Source organism: Hippocampus guttulatus, chromosome 10, assembly GCF_054856545.1.
Source record: "Hippocampus guttulatus isolate MCC_2025c chromosome 10, RoL_Hgut_1.0, whole genome shotgun sequence".
Taxonomy (NCBI): Eukaryota; Metazoa; Chordata; class Actinopteri; order Syngnathiformes; family Syngnathidae; genus Hippocampus; species Hippocampus guttulatus.
Genome location: NC_141270.1, coordinates 7,102,908 through 7,126,959, shown reverse-complemented (window position 1 = coordinate 7,126,959; position 24,052 = coordinate 7,102,908). Strand labels below are relative to the sequence as shown.

At 43.1% G+C, this 24,052-nt stretch overlaps 1 protein-coding gene across 2 annotated transcripts in view; it reads left to right on the top strand.

Annotated features, from left to right (window-relative positions):
- Positions 1-24,052, top strand: part of cdh11 (cadherin 11, type 2, OB-cadherin (osteoblast)) — a 75,143-nt gene that overhangs the window by 11,677 nt on the left and 39,414 nt on the right. Inside the window, exons 2-3 of one of the 2 annotated variants that reach the window (XM_086122263.1) lie at positions 14,658-14,752; positions 22,594-22,650. The gene's annotated coding sequence lies outside the window, so the exon portion shown is untranslated. The remainder of the gene's footprint in view (positions 1-14,657; positions 14,753-22,593; positions 22,651-24,052) is intronic. The other variant, XM_086122264.1, reaches the window with a different exon arrangement.

The window sequence follows — 24,052 nt, the reverse complement described above, 5'->3', positions numbered from 1 at the left end:
AAGTTCAGTATAAGGACAACGAGCTATCTGCGTGTGTCGTGCGCTGTCCCTGCCGAGTGGTAACGTGTACATCGGGTCTTGCCAGCGAGGGGCTCATTTAAGCGGGCTAATTAGGGTCATCACACATGCAAGGCGACACCGCTAATCAATTGGAACCCTAACACGCCATCATGCTGTTGATTCCCGACAATCCATGCATGATCAGTTAGAAAAAGCGCAAACAGGCTCACGTGCTCTTCAGTTATCCCGTGTCGAGACCCGGCGTGTACTCGAGGGTCCGACGTAATTACTGATGATCAATAGCGTGTGGAAATTCAAGGCTGTTGGCTTTTACATGCGTTTAGGATTTAGGGTTTTAAGTTCCGATTTCTAACGTCAGTTGGTGTTTCAAACAAAGGGTGAGGATTTCAATTGAGGGTTTAAATCTTGAGTTACAGTTTCTTTTTACATTTTCAAGCCATGATTAGGGTCTTGAGAGTTTGAAACAGGGGTGATAGTTTTCCTTATTTTTCTCTTTTTTATATCCCATCTTAACCTTTTAAAGTAAAAAATGATGACAGACTCCCGGAGGCTGTTTTGATGTCAAAGTTGTACATTAGTCACTACAGTGGACGGCATCCACGCTCACTGTAGTGACCGCCGCGCAATTTTTACATCAAGCCATCTGCACACATGGAAGAAAACAACAGTGGCCACAATGCACGTAAGGATTAAGGACCCTTAGAAGTTTGCATCAAATATTGATGAGCTTTTATTAGCCATCCCAATATCTTTACTTGCTTGCTCCACGATGCAAATTCTGCTGTGCAATCAAGCCATTAAGCGTAATGAATAAAAAATGCTTCCGAGCTATTAAAGAGCTAATGCCAGGGAGGCACCTCAATCACAGAGTCGGTCCGCCGGGGTCGGGGTGGGCTAATGCCAGCGTAAACGCGTTGTCACCCACTGGATGAATGGGATGTCGTGGGTGTCAGGCTGACGTGTGGGGGTGGGCTGGAGGGGGGCCTTTAAAGGCTTATCGGCCTTTTCGGAGACCTTCTGTTCTGGTCCTTGCCTCCTCAATAGAGCAAAGCTAATCAGGGAGGGGGACGGGGCGGGGGTCGCCTCTCTGCTCTCGGATGAGTTTCAGACCCAATGGGGAAGCGGTGACTCACTGTCTCGCTCAAGGACACTTGAGGTGAAGATAGTGGAGCCAAACTACTGAAATTCATTAAGGGACAAAAGCGAGTCGCCAGGGCTGCAACAAACCTTCATGAAGCACAATTTGCTTCACCTCAAACACATTTGCTATGTTGGATTCAATCACCTGGATGCAATGGAGATACGAAGCGCGAATTGGAAGGCTCAAACCACACCTTACATCACATGGCAATCACTAAATCTAACATCCGATGATAGTGCCTTTGCTGAGTTTGATCGGACCAAGCGGAGAAGGCTCAAATTTGTCCCTATAATCGTAATGTGTGGACCCTGCTTTAAGACCCCCCCCCCACACACACACACACAAGATAGTCCTCAGGATAATCACTTCGACACATCCAGCAACCAGGACTTTGTCGACTTTGATCAGGAATATCACAAAGTGTGTGGCTCTCTTTAGAACCTACACATGCAACATTGCCAACTACTGGCCAAACATGCATATTAAAATATTTTCTTTTCTTTTCTTTTTTTAATACAGTGGATTTAACAGATTGATATGGGGAAGGGATCGTCTTTTTTTTCATGACCCAAAAACACTTAATAGGGTAAAAAAATTGTTTTGTACTTTTTTTTTTCATAGCGTGAAAATATCCAGTACAGTTCAAAATTCTTGCAGAGAAATATATGTAAAAACTTGAAACTCATTGTAAGTTTTAAATTTGATCTAAAGTTACCTAGTGGTGAGAGGAGAATGGCCTACATCTGGTCACATTCATGAGCAATGACGTTAGCACTTCCTTTTTCACTTCTGTTATGATTAGATGCTATGGATAAGGGCTTCAAAAAATGAACTCGACCAAAAATAAATGCTTGAGAGGAGTATCCACTAGAAGAGCCTGACTAAAAAATAGATATGAATGGTAAGATATGACACGCTCCTTGTAAATGCGATGCTCAGGTAATGTCCATGCTTTCTATTATTATTAATGGGAACATCTCCACTACTCACATAACTGTTTTAGCCTGCTCTCGTCTACTGTAAGTCTGGTTCTCTAACGACGATAGCAGCGCAAGCAGGAAACGGGACAAGCGTCTGTTTGTTGATGGCACCACAGCGCCGTTTACTGGCCTTGTGACTAATTGTGGACAACTGCGGCCAATTCCGGACCTAACCGACTTAAATAACTACTTTAGCGGGGGGATGTTTTGAATGGACTGGACACTATTTTCTGTCTGTTGATGGAATTCGTTGGTTCTGGGACTTTTCAATTAATTCTCCACTGCAGATGTGTGACCCGGATCATTTTGACAAAGACTACATCAATATCGTAATAGTCACAAATCCACAATTGCTGCACAGGTCATTCTAAACTGCTGCAGGTTTCCCCCTCTTTTGACTGTCCAAATGTGAAGGCTCAGGGGTCCCCACAAACAGCGGATACTTGTGTTTCCCGAGAGGCGCTCACTTGATCTCCCACAGAATTAATACTTTCTCCGCATGGGTGCGTCCATCAGAAAGCAGCATGTTATCCCAAAAGACAAAAAAAGGGGGAGGGGGAGGGGAAGATGGTGTCTGCATTTTAGATGTATTTAACCTCTCTCACTCACTCGCCACCTCACTATCTCCATCACTGGTGAGCAGCCCCCTGGCAGGCTGCCGGGGGTCATGGTGTCAACTGCGGAATAAAGGGACAGCTGTATCCAGATGAGGCACAGCACAACAGGCTCCCTGGAGAGGGGGTTGAGATTAAGCCAATTAGGAGCTGTCAATCACTGTGACGTATCACAGGCGGCTGGATCAATACGTGGATATTTGGTGTGGGGCGTGTGGGTGACGAGGACAATGGACAAGGCATGAGTGGTGGGAAGGGAATGATCAGATCGTTGCAGAAATGATGAAAACTGTGGTTATGTTTCAGCAATCGCGTCAACTCTTCTTGTACAAGCTTTTCTATGGCAGCCCATTAAGGAAACATCATTACTGGACCGGAATACATTTTAGCTCTTCAAATCTAAGATGATTGTTTCCTAGCTTGCTGGCCTTGGCGTACGGGGAGCAAAAAATGAGAAACGAGTGGGTTGAAGTTGAGTTTGCCAGCTTTTGAGGCGTGAATTTGCTGTCGTGTGATGTTGAGCGCCCGAGACACACGACGCTTCGCGTTGACGGGGTCACGCATCTAATTATCTGAATGTGTGAAGCGGCGAGAACTGTGCGAATAAACGTCTTCTGCTGCGTTCCAACACACTTGCGTGTGTTGTTAGCTTTAGCATTCTTAGCGCACATTTGTTGACAGTCGGCAACAGTGTGAAAGTATGCTACCAAAACTTAGAGGTGTCTAAATGGCTATTAAGTGGCTATTTAGATTCAATTCAAATTGTTCTGAAATTCAGAATCATCTTTCTTGGATAAGTATGGCAATAATGCAGGAGAAATCTGTCACTAGTAGTTCAAGCCACTCCAGATCTACGACAAACAAGCCACTCGAACAAAACACATTTAGGACATGAACACTAAGGTACATAGTGGGGGAGGTTCTCCTGGACTTGGTGATGGATCGTCAACCTTTCCAGACTGACCCCAGAGTCATTCGCAGAAAAACGGGTTTTGCAGCTGTCTTACGTAGCTTCTCTTGGCAATGTTAAAGCTCGTATCTCACAGTGTGGCGAATGCTCGGGGAATGCTTGCGAACGTAGCGGATTTGCAATTTTCATCGGGGTTCAAGAAATTCTTTAACAATTGGAAACATTTTTTCGAGGCGTCAAGAAAAACGGACTCGAAATTGGCGATGTTCGCAAGCGCTGACTCAGCATTCGTTGTTCAGTAAGATCCCACCTGAATATTCTTTGTCAGGTGGTATCTGGCCTGCTTGCGAAGGGTTCTTTTCCCATCGAATGTTGAAATGTGGGATACAAAGAAGACTCTAAAGTATCACGGAGGATGATGACAGACATAATTATCTGGATTGGCCTACTGCATGGGTAGAAGGATTTCAATGACTTCTGTCTTAAAGGGACAGGTCAATATATTTGAAAAAAAACAACAACTGTACTGTTACGCCTCTGTTTTGCAATGAGAAAGCTTTTCATTTACTTTTCTGTTTACATTGTTGTCAGCAATGCCCTCTTGATTCGTTTTGACAGTTGGCAACTATTTGAAAGCAAGCCTTAAAGGAATTCAGTGGCTACCTTTTGTTTTTTTAAGATGAAATTCAAATTGTGTGGCGCGGGAGAGAGAAAACAGTAACGTGTCACTCGGTTGAGACGACCCCCACAACTCTGAACGTGTGAAACTGCAACAGCAGAGTGAATGCAAACCTCGGGGCGTTTGTGCAGGACGTTTCAGCTCTTAATTTGTTTGGACAGTCGGCAACAGTTTGAAAGTGCGCTGCCGACACATATCGCACTTAAGGAGCTATTTTTCCCCAAATGATATGGCGACATTTTGAGGCAGGAGCAGAAAGAAGAGTGTAAAATGTTACTCGGGGAAGATGACGACTCATTACAGTATCTGAATGCTTTGCTGCAGCATTGTTTTGTGGATGCCATCTTCTTGATTTGTTATGACAGCCGGCGACCGTTTGAAAACAAGCTAGCGACACCGGTGAGACTTAAGTGAGTATTTTCTTTAGATTAGGTCAAAATTTTGGTGTGAAATGCTGATTCTGGAGCATAAAGAAGCCTCTTTGGGGGAGACAGGAAGAAGAGAGAAGAAGAAAACAATCCAGGAGAGATGATGAATAATGTCGAAATAATACTAATACTAATAAAGGATTCCGCCTGCGTGAGCCGAGAGGTATTAAAATGAAAAGGTTTGCAAATCACCTCCTCCCTCCGTACTCTCTGTGACTGTTTTGCATTCTCGTATTTGTTGCTTTACCGCTCGGAGAGTTTCAAATGAGTTTGTCTCGACTAAGGACGTCAGGGGAAGGGGGGTGGAGGGGGGGATCCTAGCAGAGGAATGAAAGGAGCGCCGGGTGGAGAATGACAACGAGGCTGCAGAGAGGATGTGAGATTTTAATGATGGTGAATGGAGGCGACACTTCCACCGCGTTAGCGGCATCATTGAGAACGAGCGCCATCCTTACGGCGCAAACGCAGTGAATGGAGGGGGAGAGGAAGGTCGTGTACAAACATTACCACAAATTAACGGCGGAATGAAAAGGAAAGCGACTCAAGTGGAAGAGGGTGGGGGTGGGGGGATAAAGAGGAGAAAGGGATGAATATGGAAGAATAGAGGAATGGAAGAAGGATTTTTTGACGTATGAGCATGAATGACGGAGGAAATGGGACAGAAAAATGAGACGAGGGAGTAAAGCGAGGAGGGGAGGAACATCTGGTATGAGTCTCAAAAAGTTCCATACAATTTCAATGTGTGTGTGTGTGTGTGTGTGTGTGTGGTATTTAGGGGGGATGGTGGGTTGTTAGTCTAAAGCAATGATGCACAAAGACACACCAACCGGGCCTGCCACATTCACTTATGTTCAGCTGGGCGCATTCAGGGCAAAAAAAAAAAAAAGGGAACTAAAGGTTTGGGAAAGTGGAGCTAAAAATGTATGTTGGAAAATAAATGAACTTCCAAAATGTGACTGAGGTCTTACATTGAACACGTTGTTTCGAAAAGGTAATGAGGAATGCGTGGTTGTCATGACTGCAATGTATACCAAAGTGGGGGGGCCTCTTGATTTTGACACTTTCTGTAGTTCCTCAATCACACACGATCAGAACTGATCCAGGCTAAACCAATCAATCCCATTTTCCAAACCCGACTCTTTGTGAAACTGCTTCCAGTTAGGTTGAGCACAAAAATGGTTCCTCCTTTTTGATTTGTCTAAAAAGTCAGCAACACTTTGAAAACATGCCACCGTCATCGACAGGACTTAATCTTGGTGACTAGTTAATAAATTCCTAATCGATTCCAGTCACAATTATACATTGTCATCGGCCACAAAAATCGGTACGACCATCAAGATCCATCAAAACACGATTTTGACAAAGATAATGAGTAATGTGTGGTTGTAGTGGCTACAATGAGAATGGCACACCTTCCAATTGCTTGACACTTCATACAGTGCATGAAAGTAGTATAACCCAAAATGAATCAAGGGATTGCACTCCCCCCACCCCGCCCCCCAAACGCACCATCATCTCTGTGTAAGGAAACAGACATTAAAAAAAAAAGGAAGACAGCTCCAAAAGTCTCAATTTTGTATTCTCAGCTTCCTCAAAAATTCTCCATTGAGATACAATTTTGTTTATTAAAAAAATAAATAAATAAAATAGAACTAGGAAGCCATGATTGCAATTCCCACAACGGTGCATGTGCAGTATGTACACGGGAAAGGTTTGAAATTTAAAAAATGTTTTTTAAAAAACTATATTTTTTGGTGCTGAGTAAAATGGTCTTTGATTAGACGTCTGGAACTTCTGACAAACCTTCTGCACTCCTTCCTCTTTGTGACGGAAGGTTCCACTTGCTTCTTTGACGGGCTTAACAAGTGTATTTTTCCGCCCCTTTTAACTCTTATGCTGCCACTGAATTATTCATTGGATTGCACACACACACACACACACACATACACACACAGCGCAAGGTCGGCTATTGACGGCGTCGCAAAGCCATACATTTGTAAATGAGGCTAATCCACCTTGTTGTGTGAAGGTTTAGATGTGGGGAGTTTAACCACAAGGAGCATTTTGTCGGACGGGAATTTCCGCGTTGTGTGTTTTAGCCGTTGAGTGTGGCACCACAATGACCCTTGCATCCTTCGAATCACGGAACGATGTGTGTGTATATGACTGGGAGGGTCTCGCTTCTTATGTGACCTATTTGTACCAGAACAATAACAGATCGAGGCCCGGAGGCACAAACTTCAACAAAGCCAAACAAGTCAAATTTGGCACCGGGCCAATGAAAACGAACCAACACGACAATAATCTGACGCTCAAATACGATGATAGTCAACCGGCGTCACATGCCGTGAGCATATTTTCGAACGAGCTGTCTCAAAAGTTGTGTAATATACTTCAATACTCTCAAGCATACAACGGCAATGTGTTCAAGGCCAGGTTTAAGTGCTTCGAAAGGAATGAAATTGCTTTTGAAATGCCAAGCAGTGAAACTCTTAACAGGAAGAGACCTTGGACACGGTTCGATAAATGGGAGTGCAATGTTGTGCACACTGAGAATGATATGTGGGTTGGGGATGATAGGGAAGGTAGAGTAGGTAGGTAAGGAAAGATGGCCGGTAGTGTAGGTTGAAGGGGTGGTGGGTAGAGAAAGTAGGCAGTAAAATAGCTGTATATCTGGAGAACGGGTATGGTCGTCTTTGGGAAGGAAAGGTAGGTGAGGTAGGTGTGTATGTCACGAGGGTTGGTTGGCTGGTCGGTCAGTCTGTCAGTAGGTTTGGGATGTCGTTTGGTAGGAAGGAATAGTTGAGAAGGTATGCGAGAAAGGACTGTTGGTGAGGTAGGGTCACGCAGTTAGATAGTTAAAAAAGGTCATTTGGAAGTTCAGTTGGGCAACTATAGTACCTACCTCGGTACAAATGTGGTTATGGAAGGTCTTGAGTTAGGCAAGGGAGGGTGGTATTTAGGTGGTAGGTCGGCAAACAAGGTCTGGAGCTTTTGTATGGGAGAGTCGATTTATAAGGTCGGAATGGCAGATGGGCAGTCGGTAGGTAAGTAAGTAGTGTAGTCAGGTCGATGCGATGCTACAATATTTTCTCAGTTAAGTGGGGGATAGAAATGAAGGTTAATAAAAGTCGCAAAAAAGCAAGAAGCATTTTGATTTCCATATCAGAACGTTTCTAAATCATTTGAGGAGAAGCTGAAGACGAAAGAATGTAAATAGGAAAGAAAATTGGAGAGGGTGGGGGCAGTGGGAGACTGATGAAGTGAGTCCAAAGGGGAACTCGGAATGGAAACTAGTGGAGGGTAACGCTTTATTCTTCATTGTGCTATTGACCTGTGCGCACATGTGTGTGTGTGCGCGCGTGTGTGTGATGCAGGTTTAGCAGCTGTGAAAAGTTCTGCTGAGACAAAGCCCGTCTGACAGCAGTCACACATACACACACACAAGCACACATGCAGCCTCCTGCTGCCATTTGAGCAGATGTTTGCTTTGGCCTTGACTGGATTTCACATTGACGACTTTTCCATAAGAAGGGTCCCTCCCCAACCCCGGTCGCTTCAGCTCGCACAAGCGCTGCGGTTTTGGCAGACATATCAAACTGATCCTGATTGGCCAGACATGCAAACCTAAGCAAAGTCTGATTTTTCTCCCCCCTCCACGGCACTGACGCTCATATTTCACATCTCCCCTTTTTTTTACTTGACTCGCCAAACCTTTTTGAACCCATTTGTTCACGATTAAATCGGAGGCAAGAAGTATGTCAGTCGTAACTGAATGAAATACAGTAACATGAATACACATCCTGGACAGCAGCAGAGTTCAAAGTGGGGTGGACGTCTGCCTCAAAGGTTTGGATTGAAACACAGAGATGAAGAAATAGCGTACGGAATGGTAGAACAATGCACAAACGGATCTTGGTACTCCAAAGCACAATCATTGATAGACAGCTGGAAATATTTCACTCATTAAAAGGTGCAAAGGAGTCAAACAGAAAAACAGATAGGGGAGGTAGGAAAGGAAGACAATGAAGTTAGGAAAGGAAATGAAAGTAGGTAGGGAGGTAGGGAGGTTGATCAATCGGTTGGTCGGCAAAGAAGTAAAAATAGGTCGATATGGATCCTAAGATAGGGAGGTAGCTAAGGACGTTCAGGTAAGTTGGTAGCTAGGTCAGTGAGTTGGGAGACAAAGAGGAAAGTTAAAATGGGTCGGTATGGATATGAAGATATTGGGAGGTAGCTAAGGAAGTGGAGGAAGGCAGGTCGATAAGAGTTAAAGTAAGAACGCAACGGTAGGGTAACGTCAGGTATGGTAAGGAATGGGGCAGGGGAGGGGTGGTGGTTGACTGGTTCGCGCGTAAGGGTTCGTTTCCAGCTCAGGTCTCCCTGTGTGGAGTTTGCATGTTCTCCCTGTGCCTGCGTGGGTTTTCTCCGGGTACTCCGGTTTCCTCCCACATTCCAAAAACATGCATGGCAGGCTGATTGAACACTCTAAAATGTCCCTAGGTGTGAGTGTGAGCGCGGATGGTGGTTCGTCTCTCTGTGCCCTGCGATTGGCTGGCAACCGGTTCAGGGTGTCCCCCGCGTTTTGCCCGACGACAGCTGGCATAGGCTCCGGCATGCCCCGCGACCCTTGTGAGGATAAAGCGGATCAGAAAATGGATGGATGGATAGTTGGTCCTTCACCCTCTCAAGTAACCTGACGTGCTTCCATGAGCTTTAAAGACTTTCAAAGAATTCCGCCAGATTTTCCACATAAAATCCACAGTAGTGTAACAGTTGTATTGATTAGTTTTTGTTGTTGTTGTACATCAGCGAGTGTCACAACACGCGTTCACACCAGGCGTACGTTCCCAAGGGCGTCGTTCGCCAAAGGTCAGACGCTAGTGGTTACCGCGACAACCAACAGGAAAGAGACTGAAAAAGAGCGACAGCACCGCGCATTTCCATCACATTCTGCTGCATTGTTTAACCGATCGTTGTCAGCGTGTGTGAAAGCGCGCGCTGTCGTCGACACACGCAGTTAAAGCAAGTGTCTTTTTTTTTACTGCCCATGCGTGCACTGTGATGCAAATGAGTCTCCCTTGGCCCACTGAAGACCGTCAGTTTACGGCGTTTGTCCCTCCAGTTTAACATGACGGTAAAAAAGTTTTTATTACAGCGGGCAGGACGAGACCACCCGCACTTTTGTGGACAGATGGAAGCGAAGGTGATGTCACGTTTTGTTACATCGGGACAGTTTCCGAGCATTTTGTCTGCGTGCTCTTGTCTTTCTATCTTTGTGTGGCACCACCAGTGATGTCCAAATGTTTTATTGAGGGGATGTTTGTGCCTTTCTGGAGGACATTTTAGGGCCAAAATGTTGCCCTATTGGATGTTGGATTCCCAACCATTGTGTCATGAACCCTTTCAGGGACAGCGGTTACGACAGCGGACAGCTTATCATGTGTCAGGTTACTCTGTAACAATGGTCTGAAAAGTAATCACTAGTTACTCCAAATCAGGGAATATAGTGACAGGCAGAACAATGAAATGCTTTTCCACTAGATGGCAGTGTGGTCAATTATCTCGTTCCTCACCTGTTGCCGCTGATACAACAGAATAACTCCACTTTCAACCTAACTAACCTCGGACCTACTAACCTTTCCTCACGGCACCAACTGGCCTTATCTAATCTTCCTTAGCTGCCCATCTTAACATCCTCAGCGACCAACCTGACAGACCAAACATACATAGACTTCCTTGCAAACGTTAACTTTCTTGACCAGACTACAAACTGGACCTACGTTTAACCTCTTTCCCGATCAAACTACCTTGCCTACATGCTGCATCTTAACTTCCTTCTTAACAATGGCTCGCTATATATCCTGCTTGTCTACTCAGAACCTGCTTCCTCAGTTTTGTCGATTGTTCTTGTCCGAAAAGGGTCTTTTCAGCACAGGTGCGCCCTTTGCATGGATGGCCACGGTAAGAATTAAAACAAAAAACAAAAAAAAAAAACAATGTTGGTGAATGCCGGGCTACTTCGATGCAAACGGTGACTTTGCATTCGATAAAGCAGACAAGCTCCCTTGGCTTGCGAGATGAATGTCAATAGGAGTGTTGAGGGAGGTAGAGAGAATGCAGAAAACCAAACCTGACGGAATGGCAGTGAGGGGAGAAGGATGCAGAATGTAACTTCATCCGTCACAGATGCAGAGGAAGTTAAAGATTTTTTTTTCCCCTTTCGATGAGCTGAGCTACAACTCGGAGCTTGTCCTTGCATCCAAATTCAAACCTACCTTACCTTCGATAGCTACCGTCCTTACTCAACTTGAGCTACCTCTGACCTACCCTACCGACTAACCCCACCTGCCTAGCTACCAATTTTCACCATCCATCCGTCCATCCATCCATTTTCTGATCCGCTTTATCCTCAAAAGGGTCGCGGGGCGTGCCGGAGCCTATCCCAGCTGCCTTTGGGCAATAGGCGGGGGAGCTGGAATTGAACCCGGTACCTTATATAATGTGAATATTGTGAATATTATCAGGAAACAATCATTGTGCGCTGCAGCTTTTTTCTTGCATTTAAAAAGAAAAAAAAGGAGGATTTTTTTTTTTAAACACGCTGTTTCCAAAATGCAGTCGCATGCTGTCACGGAGGGATTTTAGCTGTTTGCTGACGCCGAGTTTTCAGCTTTGTTTTTTTTTGTTTTTTTTTTTTTGGAAGCCGGCGGTCTATAAGCAAAAGCAGCTTTAAAAAAATTAAATAAAATCTACTCGACAGTACTTTGCTCACAACGCAAACATCGTCACAGAAATTGTGCCGGGATCACTTTGGTGAGATTCAATGCAAAAAGCGACAACCAAACAACATGACTTATCTTGCGGATTACTTTTGACAGCCACAAACGCGAGCGTGAATATGCAGCGGTTCACTGAATGCCCTAAATTTCGAAATCTGTACTTATTTTACTTTCACTTCAGTAAATCGTTTCAATCAGTCTTTTACCTGAGTCTTATTCAAGGCAAGTCCTTCCACTTTAGTCCAAAACGTGAGTACAAATGCCACCTCTGTCCAAAGTACATTAAGGATGCGCTATGAAACATTTCCTCAAACCCTCGCCGTTTAACACTAATGTCAATTAGCCGGCCTTGTTGACGGTGCACCTTAAAAAAAAAAAAAAAAGAAGCCCGGTGAGCGTTGAGATTGCTTTGACCCCCACGCTCTCGTCTCTAATCAGCCCTTTGCTGCCATTGATCGCAAAGACCAGGTCCTCGCATCACCAAAGACCCGGAAAGCCCTTTTGTTTGTCTTATTTATGACTAAGCGAGTGAGCACGTGGGGCTGAGGGAGACATAATTGGTTGCTTGCGAAACAATCGAATGTGTCACTTTTCATCCAACCCTAAATCCTTTTTTTAAAATAATGATAACCTGTCACCTGATAAGATGTCCACTGTAGTAGCCTCTGTCCCCAAAAGGGTTAATAATGTACAGTTGTACCTGTATGAGTTAAATTCCTTTGATAAAAATTGCAATAGTAGAGCGTCTCGCCACTAATTCCGACTTGAAAGAAAAATGGCATTTTCACTTCTTTAATATTATTTACTGTTCAATTCACATTGGGTGCAGGTTATTTTGATTACCGTTCCCCCCAACCCCTCCTTCCCCAATTGATTCTTTTCACTCGCCTCCTGCTCGGGCTCTCCTTTCTCCCGGCCGGTTTTTCTCTTGGTATTCTGCCGCCTCTTGCCTTCAGCTCCCAGCCTCTTATCTAAATCTCCATTCCGAGTCAGTCCGATAATGCGGGTCGCTTGCCAATGACAGACCTTAAATGCATCCAGGGAGCTAAAGGGAGAGGTGCAGTCGTGACGGTTGACTGGTGGACGGGCGAACGGATGGCTGGACGGACGGCCGCGTGGTAAAAAAATAAAAAAATAAATAAAAATAATAAAAAAGCTTGCAGACATAATAAGCAGCTTGATATGAAAGTGAGCGTACATCTGTTGTTTTGCTATTTCAAGAGCCACGGGCTGCGAGAGATCAGCGGCAAATACTCGCCAGATGCCCAAGTGTTGGAATAAAGCCACGTGTGCCCCCCCCCTTTTACTTTTGGAAAAATTTTCTTTTGTAACTCGCACAAAATTGATCAGAAAAGGATGAAAATGAGCTTCGTGGACTACCAGTAAGAAAGATAATTCATGAAAAAAAAAATTCTGGGCAAATTGTGCTGCAATTGCAATTTTTTTGTCATATTCAGTATCATAAATCAATTTGTCAGTAAAAAAAATTCAAGACAAAGGGTGCAGGGGCTTCATCACTTTTGGCAAGGAATATGATTATTTTTTAACTGCAAAAAAATGTCGGATTTTCTAATAATTTGCAGCTAAATTCCTTCATTGTGAAATTCTCAAGGGTGGCAGGATTAGATAAAAATGTGTTCTGATCCAGTTACTAGTCAAAGTAAGTTAAAAATAACAAATATGCTGATTCCAAAAAAAAAAAAAAGAAACATCAATAACACATATTGATATATTTTTGTCGGGTTACGATCTTCAATGCGGCCGAGGGCTCAATTCAACTACCGACCTCTTAGCATATTAAAAATACAATACTGCAAAATGCAACAATGTCTCCAGAATGAAACACTGTGACGTTAGCTAACTTTCTGTCTGATGGTGGCGCCGTGCAAAATGCTGACTGACTCGAAGTGGCCAGGGAGAGGGGGCGGGTCGGGGACCTGGGGAGGCAAAACGTGTTGTGTTCAAGGACACTCCGGCGAAAGGTTGTTGACACCGACCGGTCACCTTTGATATGATTACATCCGTGTACGCAGGGGAGTCGGTTCTTAGGGACGAAGTCCTGCTTTGGGTTAAAGTCACACTTGAGTCGGGAAGATTTGCATGAGAAGTCTGGCAATTCACTTTTGGCTCAGGTCAGGTTGCAAGTTATCGACCACAAGTCTCAGGAGTCAAAGTGTGTAGTGTGGCTCGCGCGTTGTCAAGGCGATCGATATCGACTGGACTTTCTCGCTTTGTCTCAGCAGCATCCGATTCACACTTCATGATTAAATTCATGAAAAAGAGTCATTAGGGTGGACACACTTTTTTTCTGGGATGGTCTCAATCTTGCCTCCCATCTAGGCAGGAGGGGCGGTACAAATATCGATATCTCATCATCATCTCTCCTGGCACAGTATTAATATGTTTAATGGAAACGGAGCAGTCTGACCCTGTAAATGTCCTTATGTCTGTCCAGTTGATGTTTTGTTGCCCCCCCCCCCCGCCCTCCTCGGTCTCAGTCATCCCTCCCGTCAAGACGTTTTGGCCAAAATACCAATTTAAAACTGAAATCTGTTATCACCTGAGCAGGATTTCACAAGCTGCAATTTTCACATGATCCGTCTTGTGATATCGTGAGCAAATCAGAGCCACATTGTGACAATTGCGAGCGACTTATTTTTCTGTGCTTCCCAGCCTTAACTCATTCACTCCCAAAGACGTTTTTAAACGTCTTTTCAGACTTGGTCCAGAATTGGCTGGTACTGAATGAGTTAATGGACTCTCAATAAAACGTCTACCGCCAACGATGGTACCAAGCCGGTCCTCCCACCGCGCTGACAAAAATACGTCTGCACAACACCGTTGACTCTTTTTCTCCACCGAGTGTTCCGAATTGATCAACACCCCGGGTGTCTCTGCGAGCCCACATGTTTTATTTTTAGTCGTCTCTCTTTCCACCCTCGCATCTCCCAGTGTGCCTCCATCCATCCATCCATCCATGTCGCTGTGCGAGTGCTACCACATCCACACTCTTAATGTACCTTAAAAGCCTGATTGGATTTCTTCGTCCTCATGTAGGTAATACAATGTGCGGTCTGTGTGTGTGTGTGTAATGTGATGCAGGCTTTTAATTCAAGCAAGGAGATGGAGTCAGCAGGTGGAGGTCACGACCCCTGCTGGAGGACACACTTGTAACCTGACAGGAAATTGATTTGCAGGTAAAGTAGAGGAACACACCAGGCGGGAAAGCTGCTGAACTGTGTGATTGCTGCATTGGCGTCTGTGTGTGTGTGTGTGTGTGTGTGTGTGTGTGTGTGTGTGTGTGTGTGTGTGTGTGTGTGTGTGTGTGTGTGTGTGTGTGTGTGTGTGTGTGTGTGTACGTGTTTGTGTGTTGAATCAGGAAGATAGCAAAATGGAAAGTGGTAAAGAGGAAATAAAAGAGCATCCACCTGAGAAAATGATCAATAAAGTAAATGGTTCAGGTGGTTGTCACCATTCTCTCATTTGAAGAGAAAAAAAAAAAACGACGCGCGAAATCTCCTAATGCAACTTCAAAACGTCACTCGAGCCACGATGGCTTGAATGAACGAAGAACCTCAAAAACTCAAAATGCCATTCGTTCAGTCGCCTGTGAACCGAACAACCAAAGCCACATATCAAGATCCACAGTTTCGAGTTGACATTTTTTTTAGCAGCCATTGTTTTTTTTCTTCTAGGCAGACTCTTTCCAACCAACTCTGTATTGGATGGCGTTAGTGTACCTAATGAAATATCCACTAACTTCAGTTCAACTTAAAGAGCGGACGGATGCAGCGCTCGCGTCCTGACGAGATTGCTTTTGCGCTGATGGTCGACGCGGCGCCGCCCTCCTGCCAGATCGATGCGGTCAGAATGAAGTGGTGGCCGTAATCAATTAGCTTTATCGCCGCCAGAAGCGGGGGAGGGAAAAAAGCACATCAAGAACCTCAGGCTGTGTTCAGAATCCACTATTTAGTGAGTCACCATTTTGTAATGCTGCTGTAAAGTGTAATGGCTATAATGCGCTTAACGTACCCAACAATGGATGTCTCTTAGTGACCGAGTAATGCTCACTAAAAATATCAAATATATCCCATGATGCATTGCGCTGATCGGGAAAAATGATTGATTTCAATATCGATGGTATAGGAATCTTAGATGAACGCCCTTGGCATTTAATTAATTGAATTGGCTGATTAGTCGTTTAGTGGAACTTTATTTTGGCAAATTTCCCCCAAAAAATCCATGTCTGAGATTTGGGACTAAACTCTGCCATGTATTGCGATGATCTGTGAGTACTTGACAACGGCTTTAAAAAAAACAACAATATTAATTGCAAATAGATGCCACAAGATGGCAGTAAAGCACAAGTTGTTTTTATGAGACGGCGGGGTAGAAGTCGGGAATGAGTGAATGATTCTGAACACGGTCGCTAAATTAATCGCTATTCACTCTCGAGGACTTTTTAGTGAAGTATATATCACACCGTGTAAAAATGGTGCTATAGTGCTCACTGAGTCAACGCAGCCTCACACTTTCACGGAATGCTTAGTTAGACGCAAAGTAAAAATGCCAAATAACACTCGTGTCGGCTTTGTAAATGGTTTACGTTGCCATTTTGGGCCAAATCCCCCACCACTAACATCACCGTATCTGCCTCGATTTGTTTTTCTAAACAGAGAAAAACACACGATCACATCGAAATGCACACCACACACACACACACACGCACACAATCCCTCAAGCATCAGCCATGGAATTGAAAAATCTCTTCAGAGAAATAATGGAGCTGCGGCCACCCCGCAGCATTAATGTGATAGTTTGTGTGCCTTTGTGTGTGTGTGCGTGCGTGCGTGCGTGCGTGTGTGTGTGTGCGTGAGATTTTATCATCCTCAAGGTGGGAAATGGAACTGTGTGCTCCCAGATTGAACATGCTGGTTCCAAACCACCAGAGCCGTGATTGGCTGCTTAAACGTATTCTCTCTTCCCCTGTTGTGCCTTAAGATAAGAGTTTCATTCATTCCATGAGCACACTCTTATCTCAAAAAACATGATGTCAATTCACCTTTTTCCAGTGAACTAAATAGAAATGCCAATAATTCACCCCCCCCATAAAAAAACAACACAATTGTCTTGCAATGTGCTTCCTAATACAAAACAATTGCACTCCATCACACTTTATAAAAACGTCGAATAATGACATCATTCAATAGAATGTAAAGAATTAAAAATTCTGGGTACATTTTTCAATTCAATAATGGATATTGTGCTGTTGCTTCTCGCGCGTGTGTGTGTGTGTGTGTGTGTGTGTGTGTGTGTGTGTGTGTGCATCTTGGCCAGCTGGAGGCAGTATAACAGAAATTGAGATTGAGACGAACACAAGGAAGAGTTTCATGATTGATTCAGTAAGCTGCAGTGACAATCTTTTTTTTTTTTGAGGGCGGGGGCGGCAAAGGATAAAGCATATAGGCCTGTAAGTAGTGTTACATTGTAATATCATTTTTATTGTTTATGTCCAAATATCTCTTGCTTTAAAAGGTTTATTAACATCAGGACAGTGACGCTATTTGTTAGCTGTAGTGTTTTGCAAAGCAATGTCGCCGTTTTAAATACAAAACATATCATTCGATGTCTTTTATCATCATTCGCTTGTTTCCCAACTCTCTAATCACGATATCAAATTACATTTTTAATCAACTTTGTCTTGAACTGTATCGTCTACTACTGCATGTAAATCTCCCTATATAGTTATGAGAGAGTGGCGAATGAGTGACCGGTTCCGAACACGGGCAAAGTTTGCGCAGTGGTGATGGGGGCGAGTTGCTAAAGAGCTTAGCGGCTGGTGAAGTAAAGAGGATTGTCATGGGGGCTGCTTTGTATGCCGAGATATTATTATGCGCATAGATGAGCACATGAATGAGGCCTGTTGGATGGCGGGGTAGAGATTTTCCATGACTATCAGACTTTGGGACGGGTTCCAATGCAAAGAGAGATAGATGAATGGATAAATAGGTAAAGGGGTTATAGTGCCAACTGTTTCTTTGACATGCAAGGACAGCCTGCTCATGTGTTTCTATGCAGTTGGAAAAAATGAGTTGAGAGAAGGATTTGAAATAGGAGGAGTGTTTTTGGCTACGGTTTCAAGTTAGGGTTATGCTTTCAAAGTACGGTCTCGAGTTGGGGTTAGGGTTTCCGATTATGGCGAGGGTTTTGGGTCAAGGCTGTGGTTTTAAAGTAGAGTTTTAAAACGGAGTTATGGTTTGATGTTGAGTTTCAATGTTTCAAGAGAGGCTTAGATGAGGGTTAGGCTTCAAATTAGGGTTTGAAACTAATGTGAGGGTTACAATTTAGGGAGGGTTTGTGTCAAATAGGGGTAGAGTTTTAAAGTACATCTTAAACCAGGATTAGGGTTTCCATCAAGAGTTTCAAAGTTTCAAGTCGGGATTCAGGTTTTAAGTTGGGTGGTAGGGTTCAAAAGCACAGTTTCTAGACAGATTTAGACAAGGCAAAGCAATTCATTGAGAAAGAGCATTTCATACACAAGGTAACTCAATGTGCTTCACATTTAAAATGATGAAATGACAGCATGAAAGACATTTCAAAACAACCAAAAGTCAGGATTAGGGTTTCAAGTTCCAAGTTTCAAGGTTTTAAATTAGGATTATGTTTCAGGTTAGGGTCAGTACAAAGTATTGAAGTCAGGGTTAGTCTTTCAAATTTTCAATGGTTATTATTTGGGGTTTTGTGCCAAGGTTTCACTGCAGGGTTATGGTATAAGTCAGTTTTCCAGCAAGGGCTTAGATGTTAGTGTTAGGGTTTCAACATAGTAAAATATGGTTTCAAGACAGTGTTGGCGGTTTCAAATTAGGATTTTAAATCAGGGTCACGCTGCTGTCAGACCAAACGCGAGTTATATCATCGATGTAGTTCGCTCGGACCGATGGGAATGCCCGCTGGACGGTGCGTTTGATGTGACAAATGTGTTTATTCAAACGATTCGCTGAGGTTTGCTTGATTTAAACTTTTTCCAGGCTGGATTAATACAGCTGTGCATTTGGTAGAATTTGAGACTATCCATGAGGGCTCCTTCCAAATCAGGCATTTAGAGTTTCTTTTTTTTTTTGTTGTTCCAGCTATCTCCAGCCAGACAGCAAAAAAAAAAAAATTTTTTTTGACCACATGCTGCTATTTTAAAACCGTTGAACTGCAACACTTCACATCAGGAAGTAGTAAAAGAAATATATAAAAATCGAGGTTCTTCTGTCTAGAGAGAGCGTAGGAGCGCGTCTGAGCATGAATAATAGGCACTAAACAGCACACTGAGTCAGGTGAGGATGAGAGGGAAAAGTAGGAGAAAGAGGAGGAGGATGAAGAGGAGGGAGGATGCACAACTAATAGTCACTAAACACCACAGTGAGTCGGGTGAGGATGAGAGGAAGAAGTAGGACGCAGATGAAGGATGTATACTTAGCAGGTGATGCTAAAAATAAAGCAACTTGATGACGGACGATGTGTTTGTTTTCATCTTTATTTAAGGCTTTAACTCTTATGGCTCTCTGGTGCAAATCCGTTAAGGGCGCAAAAGCGGGTAGAACCCGATGCTGGTAAATTCGTAGACAAGCACAGACCAGCATAGCGGCGAGTGGGAACCTTGCGCCGCTGTGGGAGTGGACACAGCCGACTTTGATGCCAACTCGTTATCAGTTCCTGTTGCTTTTAAAGATCAATGTTTATTGGGGTATCAGATTCATATTGGTGTGCGATTCGTGTTAGCATATTTGATTCATGTTACTTGTCTGATTTATATTAGCTTATGTTGTTAGGCAAGGCAACTTCATATACGTTGCACATTGCGTGTACAAGACAACTCAATTCACGGTACCTTTTGCGATATATGTTAGCGGATGTGACTCTACGGCAGTTTCGCAATGCTACATTATAAAGGTACCAAAACTACTAGAAGTAATTTTTCCTCCCTAAGTATCAGTATTTGCAACGTAAGCTAGATGTGATTCCACAGTTGCTTCGCATCACAACACTGCAGTAGTGTTGCTGTAATTCTTCAATTGTTTCCAGGATCCGTGTTTACAAATGTTAGCGTATGTGATTCTTGAGTAGTTCAGCAAAGATAGACTTTAGTTAATCCTTATTGTTGCTTTTAGAATTAGTATTTATTTACGTTAGCTTGTGTGAGAAATATTAGCGTCTGTGATTCCGAAGAAGCATAACAAGTCCAACAAAGAAGAAAATCATCAAGTAATGCCATGTTTTTTTTCAGTAATGTATTTCTAATATGCACAGATGATGTCGACACAACGATCATACACGCACACGCTCGCATACACTCACACAAACTCAAACACACGCGATCCGACAGCTTGAAAGCTTCGCCATGAGTGTCATGGCTGTCATTAGCTAAAAGGCCCGAGGCTGGAGTGCGACCAGAATAATTATTCTGATTATAGTCCCCCAACTGAGCTCTATCCAAACAAATTATGCTCCCGCGGATTAAAATCTGCCGTTTCTAAATGGAGACCCTTGAATTGATGACATCATCAGCCTCTGCCTTGACCACTGGAAATTCGTCCCCATTCGTGGACTTTTTTTTTTTTCCCTCTCCTGCATTTGCTTTTTTGCATTTCTCACCGTCCTTCCAGAAACTGTTTGTGACACTTGGTCTTGGAAAAACTTAAATGAGTTCTACAGATCCTGAGATCCTTTTCTATGGACTTTTCAAGTCATAATTCCAGAAAATGTCTGCTCCTAATATGTTGCCCATAGCAATTAATCCACTCATTCTTTTGTCTGATTTTGTCATTCCCAATTTCAGCTGTCTATCACTGTTATACTGTTTGTATAGAATTAAATATTTTTGGTTATATTCCTGCTACGTTTGGCCAATTTAAAAAAAAAACATTTTGAGTTTTTTGCTAGATGGATTCAGACAATTTTTGTAAAATGGGATTTAATCTCGACTCACCACTTTAAAATGTGTTTTTTTTTAATGTTTGTTTAAATCTGCGGGGTGTAGAAAGACTGGACTATTTATTAGCGGTGCCTTGACACATGACACTCATGTTGTCACAAGTCATCTTTCGTCACTGAAGTGAAGGCAAATGAAATGAATCTGTTCCTCGCTCTCCCAAAACACCCAATTTATTTGTAACATGTTTTTTTTTCCTGATTAAGACTGCACCCAAAGGTATTTTATTTAAAGACACACAGTAATATTTGCTATCCACAAAACCTGCAAACATAGAAAAAGCAAGCCCAAAACAGAACTGTACCTAATGATTCGTCCTTTCTTGTTCTTCCTCCACGGGGTTAGAAAACCAGCCTCCTGGTGCATTAGCGCCACCAAGTGATATTGTCCTTCGACCGCAAGGGAACCAAAGTGAAAAAGGATCGTGAAATCGATTTACTTTAAATTGAGTGCATTTGATCTAGCAGGGTGCTGAATAGTCCAAACGCTACTTTTATTGATAAATTATCACTCCTATTGTTCTCCAATTATTTCCAAACATACCGATTTTCAACCCCTTGTTGCTTTCACTGTCTGATTTGAGCACTGGCCTGACCTCACTCGCCACTCGAGGAAGAAAATAGATTTGGTGGAACAGAATCAATACAAAATATGTTCATGTTCTGAGGGCTGCGGCTGTGCATATGCCATCAAACACCAGCGTGACGCTAGTCGACACCCCACTGGAAAAAAAGAAAGAAATCGATAGGCTTTAATTCATGAATCGCACACTATTATGGTATTGACACGGTGTTCTCGGCGTCTTTCGCAACGGAATCGATTGCGGCCACTTTATCATCCCACCATTCCGAAGCATCGCCACTTTATTTGTACTTGTATCACGTAACGTAGTAGCCCCCTTTTCAAGGAAGGCAACTGATTGTATGACACTAGCTGGCGATTCCATAAATACAGTCGTGTTTTGAGTCACAAGTGCTCCGACACATTTTTCAAGTTACAAGTTATCGCTTCCCAGGCAAAATATGAGGTTTGAGCCAGCTTTAGATAGGCTTAAAACAAGAAGTGCAAAAGTCACTGATGCACTTTATTTATTGATTGCAATAAGCAGCCAAATGCAAAAGAAAAACTTTTTTTTAAGCCATTGCGGATTACCATATTTAGCAAAATAAAATTCTCATAAGATATTAATTGGCCAATTAATGAAGAAAATATTGAATTAATGAAATAACTTTTCTTTTTTTTTTTTGCTTCTTTCATGCCTACAAAAAATAGATATGAATTACAGACTTGGCATTATCAATGCATTTGTTGTATTTAATTCCTATTTACTATTTATACATTTCATAATAATTATGGTCAGCATTCTCATATCCGGACAGAGGAAACTCTGTTCGGCCGCCTCTATTTGGGATCTTATTTTTTCAGTCGCAACCCATAGTTGGTGACCGTAACATCACTGACATTTGCTCATAACATCATTTGCTGTAAGCGAAGGGTGAAATTTGTTTAGAACTAGAAATCGGATGTGAAAAGAAAATATTTTGGGGGCAAATATCACCCAGTAAGACTGAATGATAAAAAAAGGTGTTCTCTAGAAATAAAATGGAATATCTGAAATGACATTTTCATTGTTGAGTCTGCCAAGCAACCCACGAAGCGTCTCGAATTCAGTCACGGGCGCACATGAATTAAATATACTTGTGTTACGTTTCAGCATCCGCACTCATGCGCGAATAGGCGGCGTGCGCTTGTTTTGACACACGATACACGCCAGCCGACAGCGACACCGACAACAATTTTAAAAAAGTCTATAACCGGTTCTCCGCTGGTGCACCGTCAGCCTCCTATTGCTGCCGCTACTTTGCTCATTCAGTTTTGTTGTTTTTTTTCCCCACTGCAAATTACTACCAGCAGAGCTTTGACAGCCCGTTGTTATTTTTAGACGTACGTGCACAGTCTCCCGCTAATGTTTTTATTTATGGCGACAAGTGAACAAGACCAAGACGTATTGTACTCTTTCAAGGCAAAAGGTTAAATCTCTTCTTCTTCTCTCCACAGGCTGATTGCCGAGTAGCGAGGACTTTCATTGGATGCGATGCCAGTAATGAGCTAAAGGTGGGTGCTGCCAGTTTTGGCCCTTCCACTGTTTGTGTGAGCGAGTGCGGCTTGATTCAAAAGGCCTGTGAATTGACGTTGACGCGGCTCGCCTGCTTAGCATTCCGCTAAACGTGCTTCCTCCCCTCACACGAAGGGCGAGTCAAAGCGACGGCTGAAAGGAGGCTACCCCCCCCCCTTTTTTTTTTTAAAGCCAAAGCATGCAGTGTGAATTTGCTCTAGTAGTCATTTGGAGGGATTTCCAAAAAACTCGCCATATAATGCAGATGTGTTCTTCCTAGGTACATTTTTTTTCTTTCTTTTTTTTTTTTTTTAATTCAGTCATTGAAGTCTGTTTCACTTGACAACATGGAATTTAGTGTTTATCCTTGTTTGGCCCCATAAAAAAAGTCTCATGTGAATCGCTTTAGTTTTGGTTCATAAAAAAATATTTGTTTTCCTTTCAGGCCCCCTACATGATGACCTTTAAAGGCTGTTCGAATTTTGTATCAATCGGGGCAACATTTCTAGAGCAAGTTAAGATTGTAAACATCCAAAATGTCTGCTTTCAACCAAAATAGCAAACTTCCGGTGTCTTTTCCGGCATAGACGTATGAGACTCATTTATAGATTTTAGACTGATAAGACACATGAATGATCTTTAGGAGTTGAATTTTCTTAACACTCTTTTTGCAACATCTACCTTCCTGTCACGCTTTATCAGAAAATTAAATGTTTGGCTGGCCTACAGCAACGGCTTCAAGAGCACTTGTGGGAAAACATTTCATGTGATCTCATGTTCAAAAATAAAAATAAAAATAAGGCATTTGCCCTCTGGCCACGCCTTCTCAAAGACACGCATATCGCACCCGGCACAACCCCTTTAAGCACCCACCCCTTCCTCCCAATGGCCTGCAAGAGTTGAATAGATTAAAAAGGTAGATCCAATCGATCCCGAGAGCGCTTATCAGCGGCTGGCAGGCTGACAAGCCGATTTCAGAGCAAAATGTTCTAAGTCTTCAAAATTCAGGCAGAGGAAAAAAAAAAAGAACAGACGAAGGACGTTCACAACTGTTCAAAACTTTGGCTCATGACTCCAAAATGTCAAAATGATCATTTCTTTCAATGGGCAGTTCTTATATTGGAGCCGTAATGGTGCACCTCATCAATTGATTGATGAGTTGATACTCAAATATGAGCGCGTCGCCATTCGTTCCCTGCGCCACATCTATATATTTTGAAAAAGTGAGAGTGACGGGTGTCTGGCAGTTGTGATAAGCAGCAGGTATTAGCCAGCGAGGGTGGAGATTCACACAAAAACAGCAGCAGGCCGAGTTTTAATGCCCTTTACTCCTATTGATTAGCCTGCGGGGCTGACTGATGGGCAGCGAGATACAGGAGAGCACACATCAATAAAAAGCCG